Here is a 27327-nt window from a genome sequence, read left to right as displayed (position 1 = left end):
GGAATCTAAGTTCACTGACATAGAGGAGGTCTTTTCACCAGTGCATCTATCCCTAGTTTCTAGCGCACACAGGGGCTGGACCAAGGCAGTCATTCAGAATTGGTTTTTAAACTGTTTGTTGGAGAGTGGCTGGAGACCACAGTGAAGTTGTATGTTCATCCCTCCCTCCCTAACTGTGCTCAGCTGCTATTCTGAGTCTAGTGCTCCCAGCCTGATATCTGGTCAAAAACTACTGTCAGGAAAGGGTATGATAAACTCCATCATGCTAAAATGAAAATGACAGATGTGTGGTTGGCTGACCTCTCTTGGTGGCTCTGCAAAACGATGGGATTTCAATGACTGAGATATGAATGGGAGAGAGAGTCCAGGCAGCAGCCCCAGAAGCAGCCCACAGGGGCAACTGCTTCTCTCCATGGCTGACAGGTCCACCACACAGAAAATCTTTTTTCTATTTAATTTTTTTTGGTCTGAGTCCTCAGGTCCTTTGGTTCTAATTGTTATCTCTGGCTCTGTTCTCTCTCTGGTAACCTAAGCCTAGACCTCCTTGAAAACAGTAATCGGGCCACGCAAGGAACTAAACTACTTTAATCAATGTGCTGAACACCTGTACGCACAGCTGTATGGTACAGTTCGGCACAGATTTTACTCTATTTCACATTTGTCCCTTTTCATTCTCAAGTTGGAAGCTGCCTAAGGACAGAAGCTATGTATACTTCTCCACACTGAGTCCCAGCCCAATGCCAAATGCATAATAGGTATTCAACAGGGAACCCCAACCAAGATTTGTAATCCCAAAGGCATGGGAAATGTTTTAAAAACACAGTACCCTCACTCTTGCAAAAGCATTCCAACTTACCAGAAAGCTAGAATGAACAATGATAATATTGTTGCTGTTAAAAGGCAAATCATGTTTACTTAGAACTTACTAAACATCAAACTTTGAGCTACACCCTTTATAGATGGTCTCTCACTCAAAACTCATAGCAACCCACGAGGTTTGGAGAGACTAAATAACTCACTAGCAGTCACACAGTCAAGTGGGGCAGCCTGCAGGCTGACTCCAGAGTATATATTCAATCAGCCCATGAATTCACAAATTTAAGATCCCCCAAATATTTCCCAACAGTATGGCTAAGAAAAGTACAGTGATTTAAAATAACTGATTTAAAATAACTCCTCACTTCTCAGCCCTTAGCCATGCAGTTTCCTTTATGGGAACACCACCTTTTCTCCACCTCCCTATTTATGTGGCAAACACTCCCACTGCTCCTGGCACTCACTGCCACTCTATCAACTGTCCTGCTCCAGTCCACGTGTCTGTTTATTATTTCCCCAGGAGAATCTGAGCTTCTCAAGGTTGAGAACCCTGCCTTTCACCTGCTACGTAGGTCTCTAGCATAGTACCTACCACATAATAGGTGCACAGTAAACAGTGTTTCTTCAAATAGTTGTTAGAGTAGCATTAAGATCCTAAGTTTGCAATGTCTATCTTTCAGAGCAGATCAACATAATTTTCAATAACTTAAATTTGTTTCCATAGCAACTAGGCAAAGTGCTCCTTATAATCCTGGGAAAGGCAAGCTCTACCTTAAGGTTCAACCCACTGAAATACTTCACGATCATTTGCTTTTGTTCTTAGTATGAAGAGACAGAATGACAGCATTTAACTTTCTCTAACTACCTCTCTGAGAACATTCTAACTTTAATAATAACAGTAAAACTCATTTTTGCAAACATTAACTAAACTAGAATTTCCAGTAACAAAAGGACAATGTCTTATTACTTCACAAATCTACAATATCCAGAAGAGAACAATACATCTAATCAGGTCATTATATGTATTTCAGAACCTGACAGATCAAAAGATATAAATTGTGAAATTTTATTTTTAAAGTAAATATCACTCCTTTCTGGCAACTGACCTTTTATAAAAGATGTCATCAACAATTCTATAAGACAGAGACGAAAGGAGAGAGTTTTCTGGGCTAATCTACACTTGATCTTAGCCAAAAGGCCAAGAAGCGATCTGGGCTAATTTAAAATGTGGCATAAATTAAGCAAGAGGGGTGGCATGAGAACTTCCCAAGGCCTCTACCAACTCAGTGATTTTTCACTCAAAGGAAAAGAATAATGGGTTCAATTTTTCATTCTTAATTACGCTGCTCACTCTCTGAGAGTTTACTGACTTCCATGATATCAAATCTCTGGGCATTCACTTTTTTTTTTTTTTAAATAGATGGCCTCTTTCCTTCCATCCATTCCCACCACCCCTAATTACCAGACCAGTAAAAAGGTACTGATGGCATTCTGACAGCCCTAAGTTCTTAAAGGATAACAAGGCAGAAATGTAAACATTCTTCAGTTGGAGTGCACATTAATTACACTCAGCTACAATTTCTCCAGCATGGCATGCCAACAAATTGTAGATGTCATCAAACAACCTAGTTGGGAGGACTACCCAATGAATGGGATAGCTATCAAGTGAAAGTGGACAGTGGTGTCTAAGTTCCCAGGTTAATTAAATCCTAAGGGTCTCATAAAATTTACTAAGGCTCTCAAAGCTTACATTTCAAAAACCTGTCTTTCTCAAAATTTACTACTGGAAAGAACTGCATATAAACAAAAACAATTCCCATTTTTTTGGTTTAGATTCTTTACGACAATGGGATGCTTTTCCATTTATAAGGTGAAAGCCTAACAATGTGGATAATGAAGTCTTCAAATAGTACTGAGACTGAGATATGTTTGAAAGCTAAGATCTTACTAGATGAATAGACTAATAGGACTTTATGATGTTCTCCTACCTGCATGCAAAATATGTAGACATTTATCTACTTCATTAGCTTCGCTTATCAAGTTTATTTACCCATCAGCACTTTCGCTGCTTTGGAGAAGCATCTGATGAACATGATTCAGGAATAAATGAGACTGATTATTGTCATGCTGTTCCCTGATGTCTCTATTAGAAACCCTAAGAAACGGTGAAAAGGAAAAGAATGAGAAAATATGCTTGGCCCAGACAGTCAAACAATGTAGGCCTTTATGGGTCCTTCCTATCTGAATAAATATGCAGCATTCAGTCTTTCTGGCTAGATTTCAGCTGAGGGCCTCATACCTAAACACACTGTCTACACTATATCAAAATCCATTTGTAATTTATCTTCTGTAAGTTTTTTTCACTTTGGGTCAAAAGCACCCTTTGAAAAGAAATTGTCATCTATCAACTAGGTAGATCATACTTTACTATATATGTCACTTCATCATAAGACTTCATTATTTTTTTCCTCAATACTAAATCATGGTTTCTGTCTCTCAGTAGCCAGAAACCAGGCAGTTTCTCTCTTGGGGGAAGGTAAGCATTCACTTAATTGAGTACAGCAGAGCCTAAATTCTTTTTTTTTTTTTTTTTTTTTTTTTGAGACAGAGTCTCGCTTTGCTGCCCAGGCTAGAGTGAGTGCCATGGCGTCAGCCTAGCTCACAGCAACCTCAAACTCCTGGGCTCAAGCAATCCTCCTGCCTCAGCCTTCCGAGTAGCTGGGACTACAGGCATGTGCCACCATGCCCGGCTCATTTTTTCTATATATATATATTAGGTGGCCAATTAATTTCTTTCAATTTATAGTAGAGATGGGGTCTCGCTCTTAGTAGAGACAGGGTCTTGCTCAGGCTGGTTTCGAACTCCCGACCTCGAGCTATCCACCAGCCTTGGCCTCCCAGAGTGCTAGGATTACAGGAGTGACCCACCGCACCCGGCCTAAATTCTTAATACATAAAGATAAGGGAACCAAAGGCCAGTTGCCTCTTTAAAATTTCAATAATTTCTATTTCAATTTCAGCATCTAACTTACCGCAGCTTGGCTGAACTGACTCTGTGAAGGCACTGAAAGTGGACTGTTTTTGTAGCCAATCAGCCAATGTGCGTAACAAAGAGTACACATGACTGCAAGATTCTGCTTCTCCTGATTTCAGCAGTAGAAATGGGAATCCATGGGTGTATCCCAGGAACTACAAAGTCCCTGGATCTAATCAACACCAAGTAAAGGCACAAAGGGTGTCAATGGCATTAAGGAATTCCCTGAACTGATTCACTGATTCATATAGCTCGGATTGGGGTGGGGGGCAACATTGGACAAAAAACCTGAAAGAGGCTGGAATATGGAGGAAAAAAACCTCTGTTAGGATAAATTGTATATTCTTACCATTCTCTGAACTCAGCCCACTGAATTCAAGTCTTCCTATTCAAGGCAATCTCCCCCAGCATCTTTAATCAGGAGGTTTTTTTTTTTTTTTTTTTTTTTAATTATTTTTTTTATTTTGGCATATTATGGGGGTACAGATTTTAAGGTTTCAATAAATGCCCATTTCCCCCCCTCCCCCCTAATCAGGAGTTTTGTTGGGTGCTGGGATATGGTGAGCAAGACCTATTCCCTGACTTTAACATTTGTTAGGAAGACAGATAAGGAAACAGACAATGACAACACAGTGTGGTAAAGAATATTAGACTGGAGCAAAGTGTTGGAGGAAGGGGGTGTGCAGACAGAGGGCATTTAACACAACCGAGCGAGGATCAGTGAAGGGATCCCAGAGGACGTAAGTGCTGGAGCTAAGACTTAAAAGAATAAGATGGGTAAAGGACAGAAGGCTGAGGAGGGAGGAGTGGACACTCCAGGCAGAAGGGGCTGATAGGCAAATGACCTCTCTTCTCTGAGACTTTATATCACTCAACGTTCTCCATCTCACTACTCTCCTTTAACTTTCAAGCAAAAGCAACAGAAAGCCCCCAAAGAGAGGAAATTGCACATTCCAAAGTACCTACCAAGAGAGGAAAAAGCAAATACACACACACTGTGCAATTATTAGGTAAACGTCAAGACATGTAACGAGAGAGATGATGTCTGTATTAGGAAATACTATATTGTTTGCTGGACCCATCATAAGAAAGTCTGAGAACCAAGCTGAAGCGAGACAAGCTTTAACATCGAAGAGAGAACAGTCTTTAAAGCAATTATAATGCACAGAAATTCAGCAGCATTTGTTTAAGTAGGAAAAAAAAAAAAAAAACAATTGTCATTCTAAAAGTAGATGTAGTGGGTGAGTTGGGTTCACTTTAGAAAACACAAAAACTCTAAATTAAGGTAGCTTCTTATCTGCATAAGACCCTTAATTATTTCCTTAAGTTTTTGAGAAGGGGAGACTAGTTCCATACCCAAAATAGTATCAATCATTGCTAAGTGATAACATTTTTCATTTAACCCACAACCAAAAGAAAGGAGCGATTATCATCTCTACAGATCAAAGAGGCGAGGCTAAACCCATAGTTAAGTCAGGATTAAAACTGAGGTTTCCTAAGCCAAGAGTCTGGGTTCTGGCCCTCCGCACTATCACAAACTCATTGTTAAATTCCTGTTGCTCTTTTCTCCTCTACAGAATTAAGGGACTGAAAATTTTTAAATTTTGATTAAAAGCTCAGGTTGCTTTTTCTTTTAAAGAGAAGCAAGAATAATACATACGAACACTTTGCCCTCATGGCTGTTCGAAAATAACTCATTTTTTCCCTTTTGTTTCTTTCCTACAGTTGACCACCGGCCACATTAGTGCCTCTCAGCAAACAGCTGTTATGTATTTTTTAAAATCCCTAAATATAGTACCTTGATTCAGATTGTAGAGGAACTCAAACTTCCAATATGGACACTGAGAAGATGCTGGTTTCACTCCATTTATAAAATAATCAGAGAATTAAGCCTTTTTAATGATAACAAAACTTTTAAGTTAGAACTTGTATTAAAGAATAGTTTGTTACTAAATGAGACTAAGTTTTCAGTGAGACACTGATGAGAATCTTTATAATAATCTCCCCACGTTCCGCCCCCAGGTTTTCCTCCTATTCAAGATGATCTTGGTAGCAACACCTGCCAATACTGTTACAGCCGTAGTTACCATGACCACTGCAAACAGTCTTAACAGAAATAAAAAGTAGATCTGTCAATTAAACCCAAGGGAAAAATAGCTCTGTGCAGAATTACTCCTGGCACAGTCAAACTCATTTTTCATAATACAGCACCCACTATAAAATAAACTTTAACAGCTAATAATTTGAGTTTGCTCTCATAGATTTAACCATAGATTTCAGCAAAATAAGGCACCTCAGACATCAACTTCTCCAAGGAGGCCTCTTATCCCACTCCTCACAAGCTAAGCACCCTTCTGTGCACGTCCCTGCCACCCTCACTTGCCTTGACCACAGTATTTATTACACTGCAAGAAAAAGGGTATAGGCTATGCACCCTAACTGCTTGCCTTAACTTTTCTGAACCTCAATATGTTCATATGGGAGGAAACAGTTTCAATCAAGACCTTAAAAGAACCACAGTTCACCCTTAAAATTAGAAAAGTTGAGCAAAAGAAAAAAACAATTAAAATTATACACACAGAGAGTAAGCACAAAAAATGAAGTAATGAAGGGCAGAAAAATCAATGAAACAGAAGACAGGGAAAAACAGTGAAAAATCAATAACTCCAAAAGCTGATTCTTTGAGAAGGTAAATAAAAGTGATAAACCTCAAATTAGACTGATCAGGAAAAAAGAGAGAAGACATAAATTACCAATATCAGGAATGAGAGATGCAGTGTCACCATAGATTCTACAAATATAAAATGCATAACAGGGGAATATTATAAAAAACTTTATGCCAGTAAATTCAATAACTTAGATGGAATGGACAAATTCCTTGAAAGATACTACTAAACTCATTCCAGAAAGAAGAGATAACCTGAATAGCCATAGATCTAATTTAAAAATTGAATTTGTAGTTTAAAATCTTCCCTTAAAGAAAACTCTGGATCCAGATGGCTTCACTGGGGAATTCCAAGAAATATTTAAGGGAAAAAATACCAATTCTACCAAAATTCTTTCAGAAAATTGAAGAGGAGGAAATATTTCCCAGCTTATTCTATGAGGCCAACATTAACCTGATACCAAAACCAGACAAAGGCTTGTATATAAATGTTCAGATTGGTTTTATTTGTAACAGACAAAAACTGGAAACACCCAAACGGCTATTGGCAGTGAACAGATACACAAATTGTGGTATATCTATACAGTGGAATACTTCTCAGCACTAACAAGGAATAAACTATTGATGCACTAAACAACATGGATAAATCTCACATTAATTAAGCTGAGTGAAAGCAGCAAAACAAAAAGAGTACACATGATATGATTTCATTATATAAAACCTTAGAACAGGCAAATCAATCTATAGTGACAGAAAGTAGATCAGTGGTTGCCTGGAGACAGACGCAGAGAGCATGAGGATCACAGAGTGGTACAAAAGAAAATTTGGAGGGTGATGGATATAGTCATTTATCCTTATTGTGGTGATGGTTTCATGGGTATATACATGTGTCAGAACTGATTAAATTGCACACGTTAAACGTGCAGTTTATTCCCTATCAATTATACCTCAATGAAGTTTTTTTAAAGCTGCCTAAATTTTATAATATTGAATTGTCCCTTTTTCATAAGCCTACTGAAAATCTTTCACTACAGCAAAGCAATCGCTGTAACTGCTTCAAAAACACCTTTTCCTTTGACCTTTACTCTATATAAACACAACTGTAAAAGTAAATTACTATTGGATGGAAAAGTGAACAAACTGGTCTCCCTAGATTGCACAATAAGCAGACGTTTATTGGCTTCAAATGAAGCCTGAATGTTTAGCTAAACTACCAGAACTGAATGCTTGGTCACTTCATATTGAAAATATTATAACCACAAGCCGCCCTAAAGCAATTCATTAATTCAAATAAACATTTATTGCATATGTACTCTATGTCTGGCATTGTTGTAAGTGTTGGATTTCATACAAAATGGTCAGTACCAAATTACAATGCTCTTCTGCATCTTCTCTTGCAATAATTTGTAAGGTATTAGTCATTGCATTTACATAACACAACTAAAGAATATCAACAGAAATAGGCTGTGGACAGACTAAAATGGTGATTATTCTTATCCAAAGTTAAAAAATACATGCTAATGATGACTAAAGAATTGTACCCCAACAGCTTAGGATTTCAGAATGAGAGGTATTCCTTGAAGCCTAAGTGAATTCAGGGCAGATATAAAGAAAAATACCTCCACACACAGCAAGAAGAAAGGAGCCTGTTAGCTCCGTTTCTGGCTTGGAAATATAAAAGGATACAGACAGACCCAAAATGATTTTTAAAAATTATAACTAGGAATTTTTAAGTAAATTGTCTAAAGACTGATATCAAAGACAACATTCTGTACCATAGCATATTCTTTACTGCCAATTTTAGAGACCACGTAGTAGCAGAAATGGGTGTACCCAACAATTTACCTTCTCTGCACTGGCTTTCAGGTAGCCTTTGTTACCACAATCTTGCAGTCAGGCAAGGTCTCTTTGGTAAGATGACAAGAATATTTTAGACCTATTGGGTAGCCTAACCAGTAGTGCCATTATTATTCCCGACCATGTTTAAAGCAACTTTAAATATTTAAAATAATTTTGATTTTAAACGGTAGCAGTGTTTATCATATAAGCTAATAATTAGTATAACTTTATAACAAATAGCATACATAAGTGAGTAATTTACCCTTTGTTCCTCCAAAAAAGATTCTACATTTAATTAATGACAGCATGGAACAGCGGCTTTATGAATTATGCTCCTGGAGTCGTGGTGGAGCACCAGGCCAGCTTTCCACTGCCTCTGACCAAAACCCGTTTTACCTGTTCATATGCTGGGGTTTCATGGATAACATATCCATAAAATAAGTTTACAAACCATGTAATTCCCACCCTTTTAGAATTTCTGTATGCTATTTTGCCATCTTTGAGATAGAGTAAAATTTAAATTCAGACTGTACAGTAGTAAAAAAAAGAAAAGAAAAGAAATAGAAGAACTAGTTGAACAGCTTCTGCATTCTCTTTGTCCATTAAGAAAGACTATTCAGTAGAGAACATAAACAAGATCTTGCAGCTACTTAAAACTACAGAAACTACAGTCAAAGCACATGAGAAACGTCTAGTCTACACACAGATTATATATATATTACTTAGAATCACTTATGGATTCTTTATATCTGCTAGGCAACACATCAGCCTAAATTCTACACACATTTAAATACAAGTGTGGGCCAGGCGCAGTGGCTCACACCTGTAATCCTAGCACTCTGGGAGGCCAAGTCGGTGGATCACTCAAGGTCAGGAGTTCAAAACCAGTCTGAGCAGACCGAGACCCCATCTCTACTAAAAAAAATAGAAATAAATTAATTGGCCAACTAAAAATATATAGAAACAATTAGCTGGGTATGGTGGCACATGTCTGTAGTCCCAGCTACCCGGGAGGCTGAGGCAGGACGATCGCTTGAGCCCAGGTGAGGTTGCTGTGAGCTAGGCTAACGACATGGCACTCTAGCCTGGGCAACAAAGTGAGGCTCTTTCGCAAAAACAAAACAAACAAACAAAAAAAAAAACACAAGTGTGTTTCAATTGTTTTATACTTTCCATGTTCTGACAAATTCTTCCCTGACCAAATCTAGAGAGAAACATTTAGATTCACCCTCTCCCCCATTACTTAATACTCCTTTTTAAATTATATTTATCAGCCACTGAAAAATCCAAATCTTAAATAAGTAGAAAGACTGCATGTGTGAAAGCAATCTTGTCATTTCAAGCAGTGCAACAGGGGTGACCTGACAAGCCCAGAGGTAAACCGTACAAGAGATTCAGGCCCGCTCATCACGGCCATGTGATTACCACCGTCTGTAGGAGCTGCTTATTCCCTCCCTGAAATCTAAGCTGTGAACTTTCTTATTTTCAGTGACACTACCTTTGAAGAATTAATTAGTAAAGAACAAAGCTGATTACCTCTTAGAGAATAAAATTATTTCAGAAAACAGAATAAGCTGTATCAGATACATTTTAATTATTTTTTTTCCAGGAGCTGATAAAGGGCTGCCTCCAGAAATCAACATTCGTTCATTTCAGCTCTGTAACTGATTTTAAAAGTGATATAATTTGCAGGGATCTGGGATCCTGGCACAGAAATTTTCTGTGTAATCACTTAACTGACCCATGCAGGACTCAAATCCACGATTTGATCTCATCATTAAATCCAAAATGTATTCTCTCTCCCAGTCTTGGAGTAGTTTTGGTAAAATTAAGAATACACAAAGTCTTAGTCTATTAGATATTTGTCCAAACTTTATCTGAAAGAATAACATTAATCTACAATTCAAATAAAAATGATCTGACTTTTAAAACATAATCATTTGTATCTATATATCTCTTATAGTAATTCAAAAAGCTGAGATGCTATAACTCAATTTGAGAGAAATGCTCTATTAAATTACAGCTTGCTAAATTACAACGGTCCCCAACCTTTTAGGCACCAACAACCAGATTCATGGGAGACAATTTTTCCATGGACTGGGGACAGGGGTGTGTGTAGCTGGTGGCCAGGACCCTAACAACCCATGGACCACTACTGGTCCACAGCCTGGCGGTTGGGGACCATAGTGCTAAAAGATTTGGAGCAAAATTAATGAAAGTTCTTTGATGAAATATTAAATAAATAAATAAAAGGCTCACATCTCTCCTGCGGAGATAAAAGGAATCTAGGCAATAAACAAAAAACTATTAATAAAAATATATGCAGTTTACTATAATATCTTGTCATATGGCAGGGTAGCAGGACAAGAGTGTTCAATCTACAAAAGTAACATAATTATATTTATGCCTTAAAATTTAGAAAGCAAACAAGCCACCTTTCCCAAGTGTGAACGTAATATTACTCTTTATGTAAACACAACTATACTTTTCTAGTGTTTAAATTTAAAAAAATTACAGCTTATCCAAGCTACCAACGGTTTGGTTTTCCTGAATACAGAGGGAAGCCAGAGTTGGAAGCACACTCACCTCAAAATTAAAGGGTGAAAAAACCAAAGTCAAATTCCATTTCTAGAACAGTGTTCCAAAGCTTATTAAGAAACTGGAATCAAGAGTCAGATTTCAAGATACCAAGATTCGAAATCTGCAATTCATTTTATTTTTATGTAAAAGATGAAACTAAGTTAACATGTGCTATTTAAAATACAAAATTTAAGTCTTCATGTGAACTGAATTCTTACTTTTAAGGTGAACTTCCAGTCCTTTCCATTCACAAATAGGACTTGATTTATTAAGTTTCCTGCTTTGTATCTCCAGAGTTGATCAAAGCACATTTTCTTAGTACAATCTGTATTGTTCCAAGTGTTTTTATAAACATCTCTTTTGAGAGTTTACAGGAGTGATCCGAAATCATGTCCAAGGTTTCATCCTATGAGTCAGTTATTCTTAAAAGGAAACAGAATCTCTCCGTCTTTATCACCTTTATTTCCCTATCTATGCCCAAGTCTAATTCTAATCTGTCACAAATTAAAAAAAAAAAAATCACTGGCAGGATTGTCAGCAGATAATTACTGGTGTTAAATACTAGACAGGGCAAAAAAAAGAAAGAAAAGGTGTAAGTTCATTACCTGGACATGAAAATTACAGGACTACACCGTATCTATTTTATAAATGTCCCTTTGCCAATAAGAATAACTCTCAAGGTGTGTCAACCATCTATCCTTACACTGGTAACTCCTAAGTCTGTATTTCCTGTACTTGTCTGAGGCCCAAACAACCCATCCAACTGACTGCTGCACGCGGCGACCTGCATTCATTCATTCATCCATTCATCCATTCTGACTGAATACCTAATATGTGCCACGTACAGTCTGCGTAGGCGCTGGAGAGTCACAGCAAAGAAAACAGTCCCTATCCTCTTAGGGCTTCTAGTAGTGAAGGATACCATGTCAATCAAATAATCACAAAAATATGTAACATACAAATTGAGTATCCCCACGTCTCCAACTAAGCTGATCTAAAGCTGAATTCAGTTTATTCGCTGCACGCAGCCTAGTCACCCCTGAACCCTGTTTTTTGACAGAAACAGTGCTGTTGCGGAACGTGAGAGGCATTCCTGATCTTTCCCTTCCTCCTCAGATTCTCTCAATCTCTGGGTCCAGCAGGTATTCACAGAGTAGACGTGCACAGATGGTTCTGCCAGAACCACCCTTCCCCACTTCTGGAAACTCTGTGTGATGGTGGTGGAGAGCTTCCAACAAAGACCCCAGAGCAGGCCAAGAGTGCTCCTGGGGCTGGGTGTGGTGGCTCACATTTGTAATCTCAGCACTTTAGGAGGCCAAGGCGGGTGGATGGCTTGAGGCCAGGAGTTTGTGACCAGACTGGGCAACACAGAGTGATGGCATGTGTCTGTAGTACCAGCTACCCAGGAGGCTGAGGTGGGGGGATTTGCTTGAGCCCAGTAGTTTGAGGCTGCAGTGAGCTACAACTGCACCACTGCACTAAAGCTTGGGCAATGGAATGAGACCCTGTCAGGAGGGGAGAGGGGAGAGGGGAGAAGGGAGAGGGGAGGAGAGGGGAGAGGGGGGGAGAGGGGAGAGGGGAGAGGGGAGGAGAGGGGAGAGGGGAGGAGAGGGGAGAGGGGAGGAGAGGGGAGGAGAGGGGAGAGGGGAGGAGGGGAGAGGGGAGGAGGGGAGGAGGGGAGAGGGGAGGAGGGGAGAGGGGAGAGGGGAGAGGGGAGAGGGGAGAGGGGAGAGGGGAGAGGGGAGAGGGGAGAGGGGAGAGGGGAGAGGGGAGAGGGGAGAGGGGAGAGGGGAGAGGGGAGAGAGGAGAGGAAAGGAAAGGAAGTACCCTGGAATTTTAAAAACCAAAGCTGGGAGTGAGAAGCTCTCTCCTTCCCCTTGATTGGAGAGAGTGAGATGACCTGTGCTGCATGATAATGAGTACCACTTCTAATCCCTGAGGTCCCTAAAGTTGTCCTGGTTACTGCAATTCATTCCTTTTGCAACCTTCTCCAGGTTCCAAAGAATCCCCCTTTTAACTTAAGATAGTTTGGATGAGGTTTCTGTTAACTGTAGCCAGGAGTCCTGACCAGTACCCCCTCAACATTTCCACTCTGACTTTTCCACTCTACCACCAGTGCCCTAGTTCAGGCCCTCAGCAACTCTCACCTGGATTAATGTAACAGTCCAATGGGTCACCTGTCTCCAGTGCTGCCCCTCACATCCAGTGTCCACAGTGTAGTACCCAGAGTGACCACCTCACCCCCACTGCTGGACTCTTTGGCGGCTCCCCATCACTGAGGACAAAATCTAAATCTCTTAACAAGACAACTTTCTATAGTCAATCCTGCTCTCCAGCCAAGTAACGGTTACTCTTTGCCTCACATTTTTTTATGTCCTGACTATACAGGGTTTGGGCTTAATTTCCTTTCTGAAAGCTTTGAAAACCTGAAGAAGTTAAAGAAAAGTGGTTTTCTTTAGGCTCGCTTCTAGGCATCAAAGCCATCACACCTGTGTCTACATTTTATTACAGCAACAACCCTAAACATGGCTGTGGTGAGATATCTGGTGCCAGCGTATGTGGCACACACAGCCAACAAGTAACTGGAAGACTCACAGACTGTAACAAAAGGTTCTGATCACCCACCCATCTTTGTAGACTGAGCACCAGTGGAAACCCTTCTATGATGCATTCTCACCCAGATAGAGGAGTGTGCCCCTCCACCCTTCTGTGTACTTCCACTATCCTCTATGGCAGCTTTTAGCACGGCATGTGAGCTCTTGCTCCTTAAGGATAGGACCACATTCCTCTTACCTCTGGATCTCCAAGCCCTGCCTAATGATTAGTACATATTAGACACTTATAAATTTTCACAGAATGATGCATGCAGTCTAAGGCAGGTGGAACACTGAAAGACATCTTTCTAAGGAAAACAAAAGTACACTGAGTGTCAGGTTAGGAAACTTAGTCTTCTCACATTGAATTAGGTGAGCATGTGTGAAGACTCAAAAGATGTTAATATCACTAACCCACTGTATACTTAACCAAGTGACCATTTAATTTTGTACATAATTTTAAAATAGGAGATGTCCAGAAATAAGGTATGATTTTTTTAACTTTTAAAAAATTTCAAATGGAAAGAAAACTGCACAAGCAACAACAACAAACTGGTAAATTAGACTCCATCAAAAGTAAAAATTATTCGCTTGAAAGAACATCAAGAAAATGAAGACAATCCAAAGAATGAGGAAAACATTTTATAATTTATATGTATCATATCACTATATGATAAAGATAGGTATACATGTGTATATATCCAGAATATATGAAGAATTATTAAAACTCTACAGTAAAAAGACAACCCAATTTTTAAAAATGGGCAAAGAAGTTGAATACGTATCTCTCTAAAGAAGATATGCAATGGCCAACAAGCACATGAAAAGATGTTCAGTATCATTAGTCATCAGGGAAATGCAAATCAAAACAAGATACTTCTTCACACCCATTAGGATGGCTACTATGAAAACAAGAAAAAGTGTTGGCAAAGATGGAGAGAAAACTGGAAACCTCAAACGTTGCTAATGGGAATGTAAAAGGTGCAGCCACTTTGGAAAACAGTCTGGTACTTACTCAAAAAGTTAAACACAGAGTTTAACATATAACCTAGTAATCCCACTTCTAGGTATGCACTCAAAAGAAATGAAAACACACATCCACTCAAAAACTTATACACAAGTGTTCACAGCAGCATGATTCATTATAGACAAAAAGAGGAAACCACCTAAATGACCATGATGAATAAACAAGCAAAATATGGTATATCTGTACCATAGACTAGCATTCCACAACAAAAAGGAATGAAATTTTGACACATGCTACAACACAGATGAACCTCAAACCCATGCTAAGTAAAAGAAGCCAGACACAAAAGGTCACATATTGTGTGATCCTATTTGTACAGTATGTCCAAGATAGGTAAAGCCACAGAGAGAGAAAGTAGATTAGTGGCTGCCAGAGGCAAGAGAGAGGGAAGAAGGGAAAGCGACTGCCAATGGGTACGGGGTTTCTTTTAGGCACGATGAAAGTGTTCCGGAATTAGATAGTAGTGATCAGTGTACAACTCTGTGAGTATACCAAAAATCACTGAACTATATGCTTCTTAAAAAGGGTAAACTTTAGGGTATGTGAAATTATATCTTAAAAAAGCTGTTATTTTTTAAAATGGCTGCACAAAGTCATATAATAGCACCTCTGGTGCAGGGGCCCGGCTGAATCACCCTGCACGCTACAGGATAATCTGTCGTAAAAACACACAATCTGTTCAAACAAGGAAATAATTTATTTTCCTACCAATAAACCCCTACAGCAGCCAACCATAAAACCAAATCCATAATAAAAAGAGGACAGAACAAAAGACCATGCAATTCACAATTAGCTGGCAGGTACGGAATGGAATTAACCAAAGACTGTACAAAGAAAAATGTTTATCAGAACTGCTCACTTCCCTTTGATTACACTGATTTAAACAACTCAAAGTCCTTTTAACTCGTGAAAAAATGTGCCAACTTTGTTATTAGCACAGAGCAAGGAAAAACAAGCATTCTCTCCTCTAACCAAATTAACATCACGCAGAAGGTCTGTTTGTACTTGGCAGCCATGAACCTTTCATCTTAGAGCTCTGCTAAATTAAACAAGCCTATGCTGTATTGAACACGGTGAGCCAGACACCCTGGCAGACTCCTAGACTTCATCAGTTGATGTTGAAGAACACTGGAAATAAAGAGGATGGTGAGACTGGTGGTGGTGCTGGTGATAAAGTAGCTTTATCTTCATTCCGAGCAACATTTCTTCGACATCTACAATAATGGAAATGTGCTAACACCACCTTTCTCTGTCAAAGACTGCATAGATTTTGGAGCCAGAGAGATCTGGACTCAAGGCACAGGTTTTTTAGGGGTTTTATTTGTTGTTACTGGTTTTTAATCTACCAGCTGCACGCCCAAGGAAAAATTTCACAATCTCACCGAGCCCTTCTAGTCTCTAAACTTTTAGAGGTAATTACATCTATCCTCACAGTGCACACAAAGGGCACAGCACAATCATCAGGTATATGCCCACCATAGAAATCTTTGCTGCTCTCCATTCTTCATTTTAGAGCTTATATCACGATATATGTAATGGTCATCAGCCATCCTTCTTTTACCCAAGGACAGCCACACAACTGAAAATCCTACACAGATTTCATGTTAAATAAATTATTCCCCTCCACCCAACACCCGCCCCACAGAACTGAAGGTAAGAAAGCCATGAATAAAAGTATTTTAAATGTATTAAATCAGGGCATGACACAAAGCATTCATTCACCTAAGAGGTATTTAAAAGCACTGAACTGAACGAGACACACCAAGAGAAACGCTTACTATTAGAGGGAAATGCATATTTTGCAGTGCAGTAATTGGTAACCTTTCCATAAAGATTGATGCAATCTGATTATAATTCCCAAGTGTCAGCAATCAGTTCTTAAGGTAAAAGAAAAAGGAAGTGGGATGGTTTCAAGCACTCCAGAAAAGACGTAGGAGGATATCCTTTCCCACTGACAGCAATTAATGTTTGAGTGATGGCTGCTAGAACGTTCACACTGAAAAACTTTGTTACATTAGAACAGACCGAAATATATTTAAAACAAAACTTACTGGGTTTAACACACACAAACACTTAACCCTCACCTTGATCTAGGTGTCCCCTCTGAACAAACTGAAGAAGGAAAAGCTTGTGTGAAATGCCAGTATTTGTCACTGCACAGCTGTAAGGGAGGAAGTAACAGTTTTCTGCCGTATTCCCATGTTGAATGTCTATTTAAAGAGAGGATCTAGACTCCGCAGTAAGAGAGTCAGACTCCTCTTGCCCAGCTCCGCAACACTAGGCAAAGTTTCTAGGGTTAGGAAAGAAGGAAATTTCTCAAGGGGGATGGGACATTTAGAGATTAGGGATGTCCCCAGGGAGTTTCACTGAGCAATGAGCTCATTACAGAACTTATGGCCCAAAGCTACTGTTCTCCCCTCCCCTTTCCAAAACTCTACCCTTAAGACTGAGTTAATAATGTCCCTGGGAGAGACCAACTCCGTCAAGGAAGCCCTGAGTGTTGGCTTTGCTAGGAATCTATTATCTACACTGCATACAAGCACTTCAGTTTGTTTTCCTCCTACTGTAGTTTAATACTCTTATCCTGATTGTAAAACAGCTTCAACTGAATATTCTACTGCCACAAATGCTGAATATGAAGACAGAACTTTTCTCCTGTGCCCAACTTTCCAATCAAATGACCACTTACCCTGCCAGTCTAAACTTTAAGCTTTATGACTAAAATAGGAAGAAACTGTTGCAAATGCACAAAATCCAACCCATTAAAGATGTAAAGAAAATTTTAAAATCTTCTTAACTACAGTATAAAATTTTTCACAAATGCAGCTGAGAGATAAATAATACAGCCTTAATTTTAATTAAAACTTCTTTTAACTACTACTAATAACGCCTCGCTTTCCAGGAATATTTTTAGGATCAGAGTTTTAAAGCGTGCAATTAAAGAAATTAACTCATCATTAAAATGAAAGCCACCATATAAGTGAATTCCTGTATTGCCACAGGAAAGAGATTCAAGAACCCAACACTTTATTTTAGAAAACAAATGCAAGATTATACCACTAGCCACAATAAGACAACAGAGGGAAAAGTCCAGGAAAACCTCATTAATTTAGACCCTACTAATGAAGACTCAATAATGTCCTTTCATATCTGCTTAGATTTAACTTTGGACTATTTATTAAGAAATGGGCTGCTGGGCAAACTAAAGTGCAAATAAAAATTGCTAGAGGATTATTTCATCAATTTAAAAATTTTTACATGCAAATATTGCCAAAATACTATAGCTCATGCACTCTTTATAATCCCATATTCCAATGGAAACAAAGTAGATGAAACAAGAGACCAAAACATTGCTTAAATCTATTAGATAATTGTTCCGTCCTCTCTGTTTAGCTTGGCTGTGAAAAACTGGTTTAGGAGTCAGGAAAGCTTAATAGGCAGGGTGCTGGACAAAGATTTATACATTCTTCTCAAGGGCTGGCAATCTATTCCTCTACTTTTGTTTTTAATAAATGCCAAACCATACAATTAAAATACAGTTTAACTTACTGCCATTATAATTAAAAATATATTTTGGGGAATTCACTTTATCCTTGTCTTCAAATAACATAATTGTGAAAAATATTCTCATGTCTATACTAAGAAACATAAACAGGACTCTTTAAGAACATCTAGTATCCTACCTAGTTTAGATACTTACTTTGCCCTTCACAACAACAAAAATAAACAAAAAAGCAGATTCAGAAAGTAAATGGGGTATAGTCCAAATCAAAATTCCAAAAAAATGTCATAAAGTGTATGGTACCAAGTGTCACTATAATTATGCATGTCTAGTTTTAGGTACGTGTGAAAATCACAGATGCTAGTTTTCTTATCCAAATTTAAGGCAGTTTTCATTTACATCGTAATGCTAACAATGACAATACCATACACCAACCATTAATTCCTTCAAAAACGACGTGGGTGTTTGTTGTGTACGTGCCAGGTATTGTATTAGGTGCTAGATGTAAACTGGTGAATAAAACACACATTGGATCTCTTGGTCCCTGCTTTGGTGGTATACTATCAACACTGTTAACCTGGAGTGAACAGAAAAGCACCCACATTAAAGGCAAACCATATAATAATAAGATGCATTTTATACCTAGGAAAAAGAGGTGACTTTTAATTGTTTTTTTTTTTGTTGTTTTTTGGAGACAGGAGGGTCTTGCTCTGTTGCCCAGGCTAGCACGCAGTGGTGCAATGATAGCGTACAGCAATCTCAAACTCCTGGGCTCAAGCAATCCTCCCTCCTCAGCTTCCCAAGTAGCTAGGGTGACAGGCACATGCCACCACACCTGGCTCATTTTGAAAAACTTTTTGTAGAGACGGAGTCTCACTATTGTACCCAGGCTGGTCTCGAACTCCTGGCCTCAAGCGATCCTCCTGCCTCAGCTTCCAAAAGTGCTAGAATTACAGGTGTTAGGCACCAGACCTGGGCTAACTGGTTTTTTATTAAGTCCAAGAACAAACCATAGGCAAAGATAGTCGATATCTGCTAACCCTCCTTAAGTAACTCTTATTTTGAATGAAATAAAAGATAAAGCAAACACGAAAGTAGAAATGACACTTGTATCAGAAACTGGTAAAATCCTTTGGACAGAAGAGATTCAACATCAATATATATATGTTTACCTATGAATGCATATTCACATAATTCAAGATTACATTATCACCCAAGTTTGTAAATCATATTCTATTAATATATACTATTCTGCAATTAGTACCCATGTCTGAAAGATGTTAAGAAATTCTTAAAACAAAGTCCCCTGTAAGTGAATAAAAAACAAAGGTATTGCTAAGGAGGAAAACTTTCAGTATTCAAAACTTTCAGTAACAGTTAGCTGACCAATGACATGTAAATATTTCTAATGAGTTAATTAAGGCTGCACCTTAAAACAAAGAACTCAACATTTTCATCACATTTAAAGTTCAACAGTGTCTCATTTATGCATGAGAACCACAGGTATGTTCTCAATAAGAAAATTCTTTAGTAAGAATATCAAATGAAACATGTCTTTGAAAATATAAAAGGTGTATACCAATCAAAAACCTTGCTATCTCAGAAAAAATACTTTTTCTCCTATTTGATTGGCAAAGATTAAAAAGTTCAACAAGTTACATACAGAAGAACGTGGAAGCAAGATGGTGGAATAGGACTCTCCAGTGATCGTCCCCCTGCAGAAACATTAACTTGAACAACTAGCCATACATGAAAATACCTTCACAGAGCTAATAAAAACAGGTGCGAGCTCACAGTACTGGTAATAGCACAACAATGAGAAAAAAACGCATCGAAGAGGGTAGAAAGGACAGTTTTACACTACTCGCGTCACCTCGCCCCATCCCCAGGCAGCAAACGTGGAGACAGGTACCATCCACTTGGGGGAAAGAGAGGGAAGTGAGCATAGGACGTTGCCTTGGACCCTAACAGCAGGCCCACCATGGTAAAACCCAGCACCATGCCGACCCCGCATGGCCCTTGACTCTAAGCCAGTACCCAGGGGCTGAGCCTCCAGACCTGTCCCAGCACCAGGATGACACCTACAGCCCCTGTGCCGCAGAATGCACCTCCTGTCCACATCACCACCTTGGGCTCTGGAAACTCTCAATGGCAGGTAAGCCAGCCTCAGGCTTCAAGCAACCAAATCAGAAAGAAAGAAGTTAAATCATCCCTGTTTGCAAATGACATAATCTTATATATAGAAAGCCCTAAAGACTCTACCAAAAAACTGTTAGAATGAACAAACAGATTCAGTAAAGTTGCAGGACACAAAATCAACACACAAAAATTAGTAGCGTTTCTATACCATAACAGCAAACTATCTGAAAAAGAAATTAAAAAAAATCCCATTTACAATAGCTGCAAGACAAAATAAAAAATACTTAGGAATAAACATAACTAAGGAGGTGAAAGATTTCTACACTGAAAACTATAAAACACTGATGAAATTGAAGACAACACAAATAAATGGAAAGATTTATGGATTTAAAAAGTTAATACTGTTAAAACATCCATACTACCCAAAGCAATCTACAGATTCAATGCAATTCCTATCAAAATACCAATGACATTTTTCACAGAAATAGAAAAAAAAAATCCTAAAATTTATATAGAAGCACAGAAAGACCCTGAATAGCTAAAGCAACCTTGAGTAAAAACACAAAGCTGGAAGCATCACACTACCAAATTCAAATTGTACTACAAAGCTACAGTAACCAAAACACACACATAGACCAATGGAACAGAACAGAGTCCTGAAATAAATCCATGCACTTATGGTCAACTGATTTTCAACAAAGGTGCCAAGAACAAACAATGGGAAAGAACAGCCTCTCCAGTAAATGATGTTGGGAAAGCTGGATAGCCACATGCAGAAGAATGAAATTGGACCCTTATCTCACACCACCTACAAAAATCAACTCAAAATGGATTAAAGACTTAAATGTAAGAATTGAAACTGATACTACTAGAAGAAAACATAGGAGGAAAGTTTCACGACATTGGTCTGGGCAATGGTATTTGGCTATGAGCCACAGAACACAGGCAACAAAAGCACAGATAGACAAAATGGGATCACATCGAACTAAAAAGCAAAGAAAACGATCAACAGAGTGAAGAGACAACCTACAAAATGTAAGAAAATATTTGCAAACTATACATCTGATAAGGGGTTAATATCCAAAATTTATGACTCAAACTCAATAGCAAAAAAGTAAATAATCCAATTAAAAAATGGGCAAAGGACCTTAACAGACATGTCTTAAAAGAAGATATACAAATGATCAAAAAGTATATGAAAAAATGCTCAACATCACTAATCATCAGGGAAATGCAAATTAAAACCACAATGAGTTATCATCACACTCCTCTTAGAATGGCTATTATCAAAAACACAAAAGATAACAAATGTTGGTGAGGATGTGGAGAAAAAGGAACCCTTGCATACTGTTGGTGGGAATGTAAACTAGTACCACCATTATGGAAAACAGTACAGAGGTTCTTCAAAAGCTTAAACATAGAACTACCATATGATCGAGCACTCACATTGTTAAGGAGATATCGGCACTCCTATGTTTACTGCAGTATTACTCACAGCAGCCAACATATGGAATCAACCTAAGTGTCCATGAATGGATGGTAAAAAAATGCGGTGTACATACACAATGGATACTATTCGGCCATAAAAAAGAAGGAAATCCTGCCATTTGGAACAACACAGATGAACCTGGAAGACATTATGTTAAGTGAAATAAGCCAGCCATAGAAAGATAAATACCACATGATCTCATTCATACATGGAATCTAAAAGCGTTGATCTTGCAGAAGCAGAGAGGAGAAGGGTGGTTACCAGAGGCTGGGCAGCTGGGAGGAGGGCCCAGGGTATTGCAAAGATGTTGGTCAAGGAATACAAAATTACAGTTAGAAGGAATAAGTTGAAGACATCTACGGTACAGCACAGGGACTATAGTTAACAATATGTTGTATTCTTAGAAAAATGTTAAGAAAGCTAAGAGAGTGGATAATATTTTCATCACAAAAATGATATCTATGTGAGGTAATGCATATCTTAATTAACTAGATTTAACCATTCTACAATGTATATATACTTCAAAACATGCTATATACAACATACAATTTTATCTGTCAATTTAAAATAAATAAATTTTGGGAAAAAAGTTACATACACATTAAAAAAAAGATTAACAGAACTCAGTTTCCAACGGTATGGAAAATAGGACACTTATGGACTTTAGGTCCATTTAAAATGTGTATAATCTTTTTGACCAAGCAGTTATATGTCTGAGAATAAACAAGAATAATCATATAAGTAGAGGGTTGATCAACACACCATTATCTACAAGAAAGGAAAACTAGAAACAATCTAAAAGGTCACTAAAAGAGTGTTTAAAGTATGGTGCCTCTAAAGAATCGGAATTTTATGCAGTCAGCAAAATGATCACGTGTGATTACCCATGTCTTTTGCAACTTTCATACAGAGATGTACAAAACATATTGTTGCCTTAAAACAAGACCACCATATATAGTGTAAATCAATGTATTTAAAATTTAGTATATAAATACTTCTATATTCACAGATAAGCTTCTATATTCACCAAGATATTAACAGCAGTCATTTCTTGGTGGCAGGAATTGGCTGCTTACTTTTGTCATGTTGTTTTATATTGATAGAAATTTTTCTCATTGTTATAATAAGAAAACATAACAAATTTTTATTTAAGAAAAAGTATTGGCATCTCACCAAAAGTGGCTTCAAATTTTTTCAACTCCCTATTTTAAAAACAAAGTATTCACTGAATGTTGCAATTATATATTATATATAACCACCAAATAGCTTATGGGTTTCTATCCACTAGATTTCCTTCTCAGTACTATGTTTTAAAACAATGTGATAATGTGAATTTAAAGATTAGAGTCAAAGAGGCACAGAAGGCTAAATGACCTTATTCAAACAGCCCATGTTCCTGGCATTCACTTTAAGAATCCTAGGTTCTATGAACACTCCTAAAACAATCTCTCTGTTATTCTCTTATACCTTAAGAAAGCAGGCTGTGGAGAGAAATTTAAGGAAAAAAAAAAAAAAAAAGGAAACTTCCTTTTCTTAAGTAAATCAAATGATAAAAAAACTTACCTCCGTAAAATATTTAATTATTTTCCTGTCTTACATTCTCTTTCTTAGCACCTTTATTGTGAACCTGGGGGCGAAAAAAAGTAAAAATTACTTTTTATTGAATGCCTAGTATATGCCAGGCAGGATAATGTGAAGTCTGAGATGAACTGGAAAGAACAAGACAGAAGTTACTGAAATGGGATGGCTGGGATGGAAAGCAAAAAGTTGAAAATGTAATCAAACCTTTACCTAAATTGTTCAAGAACCTATAAATGACTATACTCGACAAATGCGTTTGGATCACAGTAGAGCAGGCGTCCTCAAACTACGGCCTGCGGGCCACATGCGGGCTGCCTAGCATATTTATCCGGCCCTCTGAGTGTTTTTGCCACCGCTGCCTGTCCTGCTTAGCAGCCGACTCATCCTGGGCCCACAGTGCGCACTCTCCAACAGTCTGAGGGACAGTGAACTGGAACCGTTTAAAAAGTTTGAGGACCCCTGCTGTAGAAGGTAACAGGACACGAGGCTCAGAGCATCTGCCTCTGAATCCCAGCTCTACCCGTTCCTAGCTAGATGATCTTGGGCAAGTCACTCCATTCACCTCTGTGTGCCTGTTTCCCCATAAGTGTAATAACAGTACCCAATTTATTGGATTGCTGAGGATTATATGAAATAATCCACATCAGGGACTCTCAAGCAGTTCCTAGAACATATGTCCAATAAACGTTAATTATTATTTTTTAAGCTATCCATTTTTCTGGGAATTATTTTTATTATTATAAGCTCTTACTACATAATAAATCTGTCTCTCACCTCCTCCACCACCATTAATAAATAATAAAGTATAATGAATATACTTATTATTACTATTATTTTAAAAAGGCATGATCCTTGCCTTCCAGGGGCTTACGGTACACTGCGAGAGACAAGAGTTTCTCAAACACAAAATATAAGGCAAAAGAAAGATCAAAGACAATTATTCATTCATTTACTGAACAAATATCTGAATGTCTCCTCTTTGCCAGGTATTTTGCTGGGTGCTAGGCATTCTCTGGTGTACAGGACAAACATAGTTCCTCTCCTCACTGAGTTTCCAGTGCACTGAGGCCCAAGCGACCTGACAAATAAACTACATGAGGAGACAGACACTGTCTTCACCCGGGTTGCGGGCATTATATATCTGAACTGGAAGCATTAGGAAGCAAGACATTCTGGGTGGAAGGGATGGTGTTCCAGGAAACGCAGGACCTGTGGGAACTGCTGAGTAGCATCAATGTCAGGGTGCACCCAGGAAGGAGTAGGTAATAAAGCTACAAAGTAGGAGGGAGGCCTTGAATGCCAGGCTGAATTTATCCTGTTCTCAAGTACATGAGTTATCCTGCTCAAACGGGACAAAGGCTTAGTTTTAACGCCAGTTCTAATATCTTTTGATTTTCTTCATGGTTTTTCTTTCTTTCTTTTTATTTTTAAAGAGAGAGGGGTAAGAGTGGGAAAAGAAAAAGGGAACAGTACCCTCAGCCCATGTTGGCAGTGGTGGTGGGAGTAAATGAGCACTAAGTGATGAGTTTGGGGACAGGTCTTCTCTTTTAACCCCCCTCCCCCAACATTCTTATAAAGACTGTATTGTTCCTTTTACAGATTAGGAAACTGAGGTTCGGAGATGTCAAATAGATTTTAAGTTCACAAATTTAACGTTATCTTGATTTTTTAGAAGATTATTTTTTTCTGGAACTAGAGAAAATGATTCTAAAGTTCACATGGAAAAATAAGCAAGAATTGCCAAGAAAATAAAGAGCAACAAGGGGAAACCAGTTTTAAAAGATATTTAAGATGTTTATAAAATCAATAATGTGGTACTGGTATATGAACAGAATGACTAATGTAATAGAATGCAAAGTCTAGAGATGTACCTCAATACACCCAGAAATTCACAACATAGTTAAAGTATATTAAAAGACGAACTCTGAAACATATGGCTAAAGATAACTGGTAGCCTTATGGAAAAAGATAAAGGTGACTCTATACATCACTCTGAACACCAGAATAAATTCTAGATGAACCAAAGATTTAAGTATAACAATGAATCCATAAAAGTGCTAAAAGAAAACATGGGCAAATTCCAGAAATCTTGGATGTTAGACACCATAAAAGATTAATATTACATAAAATTTAAAGAAAACCATATTTAAGCCTTCTTTATACCAAAATACATGAAAGTAAATTTAAAAAAACAGTGACAAGCTGGGAGAAACTGCAACTCACATTACAAAGGGCTAAGCTAATTTATTAATTCCTAGAAATTTATAAGAAAAAGTAATCCAAAAGAAAAATGTGCAAAGGGCATGAACAGATAATTCATAGAAAAAGAAACACAAATAGGCTTTGAGCTTAAGAAAAGATGTTCAGCCTCATTCATAATGAAAGCAATGCACGTTAAAACTACACTGAGTTATCATTTCCCATTTATCAGACTGATTCAAATCCAAGGTTGTTAAACAGTTTGTTGGAGAGGTTATGGAGAAACAAGTACTTTCATATATTACCTGTGGGAGTTCAAAATGGTGCCACCCTCAAGGAGGCAAGTATTTATCAAAATTATAAATGCAACGCCCACTGACCCAGGAATCCCATTTCTGGGAACATATCCCACAGAAATGCTTGTACATACACAAAATAATATGTATACAAGGTTATTCACCACAGTGTTGTCTGTGATTCTAAAAGACTGGAAACAACTCAAATGTCAATCAGTAGGACTAGTTAAATGAACTAAGGCACAAACAGTGGGTATTCTGCAGCTGTTAAAAATAAATAAATAAGGGCAAGGAACGGTGGTTCACGCCTATAATCCCAGCAGAAGCTGAGGTGGGGGGATCACTTGAGCTCAAAAATTCAACACCAGCCTGTGCAAGAGCAAGACCCTGTCTCCACCAAAAAGAAAAAATTAGTCAGGCGTGGTAGCAGGGGCCTGTAGTCCCAGCTACTTGGGAGGCTGAGGCAGGAGGATCACTTGAGCCCAGGAATTTGAGGTTACAGTGAGCTATGATGATGCCACTGCACTCAACCGAGGGCAAGGGAGTGAGACTCTGTATCAAAAAAAAAATAATGAGTTTTCTATATACTAATATGAAAAGATCTCAAGAGTATATTAAACAAGCAAGGGGCAGAACAACTTATAGAGTATGTACATTTTATATAAAAATAGGGAGTATATATAGTATATTGGTATTTGCTTGTATCTACACATAAAACAATGGACATCTATAAGAAATAAATAAAAGAGATTATCTACGGAGGGACAAGACAGAATTAGAAATCAGACTTCTCAAAATATGCCTTGTGTTCTCTATGAAGATTTTATCTACACAAAAAGAATTTTAAAACATTAAGAGTAGCCGGGCGCGGTGGCTCACGCCTGTAATCCTAGCACTCTGGGAGGCTGAGGCGGGCAGATTGCTCGAGGTCAGGAGTTCGAAACCAGCCTGAGCAAGAGTGAGACCCCGTCTCTACTATAAATAGAAAGAAATTAATTGGCCAACTAATATATATATATATAAAATTAGCTGGGCATGGTGGCGCATGCCTGTAGTCCCAGCTACTCGGGAGGCTGAGGCAGGAGGATTGCTTGAGCCCAGGAGATTGAGGTTGCTGTGAGCTAGGCTGACGCCACGGCACTCACTCTAGCCTGGTCAACAAGCGAGACTCTGTCTCAAAAAAAAAAAAAAAAAAAAAAAAAAAACAAAAACATTAAGAGTAACTCACAAAAAGAAGAGAAAAAGAACTACCTATAAACCAGAGTCAAAATCAAGCAAGCATTAAAAAGAGAAATTTTTCTGGAAATTAGATATTGACAAGCAATTTTAGTGTGGCCATCACTATGAGACAATGCGTTTTTCCCCCCTCAATCAGCCAAAGCATATGATTACAATAATCTATAAAAAAGCTATTTGGAGGGGTGAGGAAGTGAGAGAATAGAATGGTACGATGAGAAGGATGCGCTAGTTTAATGGTTCTCAAAGTATGGTCCATGGACCAGCAGCATCAGCATCACCTCATAACGTGTGAACAATGCAAATTCTCAGGCCCCAGTCCAGACCTAC

The 27327-nt window shown here is 38.3% G+C and overlaps 1 protein-coding gene across 6 annotated transcripts in view; it reads right to left on the bottom strand.

Annotated features, from left to right (window-relative positions):
- Nucleotides 1-27327, bottom strand: part of MRTFB (myocardin related transcription factor B) — a 238293-nt gene that overhangs the window by 134403 nt on the left and 76563 nt on the right. For 2 of the 6 annotated variants that reach the window (XM_075995119.1, XM_012736097.2), the window contains exon 2: nt 23249-23312. The gene's annotated coding sequence lies outside the window, so the exon portion shown is untranslated. Of the gene's footprint in view, nt 1-23248; nt 26954-27327 lie in introns of those variants that run through there. The other 4 variants (XM_075995121.1, XM_075995124.1, XM_075995120.1 and 1 more) reach the window with 2 other exon arrangements.

Source organism: Microcebus murinus, chromosome 19, assembly GCF_040939455.1.
Source record: "Microcebus murinus isolate Inina chromosome 19, M.murinus_Inina_mat1.0, whole genome shotgun sequence".
Taxonomy (NCBI): Eukaryota; Metazoa; Chordata; class Mammalia; order Primates; family Cheirogaleidae; genus Microcebus; species Microcebus murinus.
The sequence above is the reverse complement of the archived record's forward strand: the minus strand, read 5'-3'. Positions and strand labels throughout refer to the sequence as shown.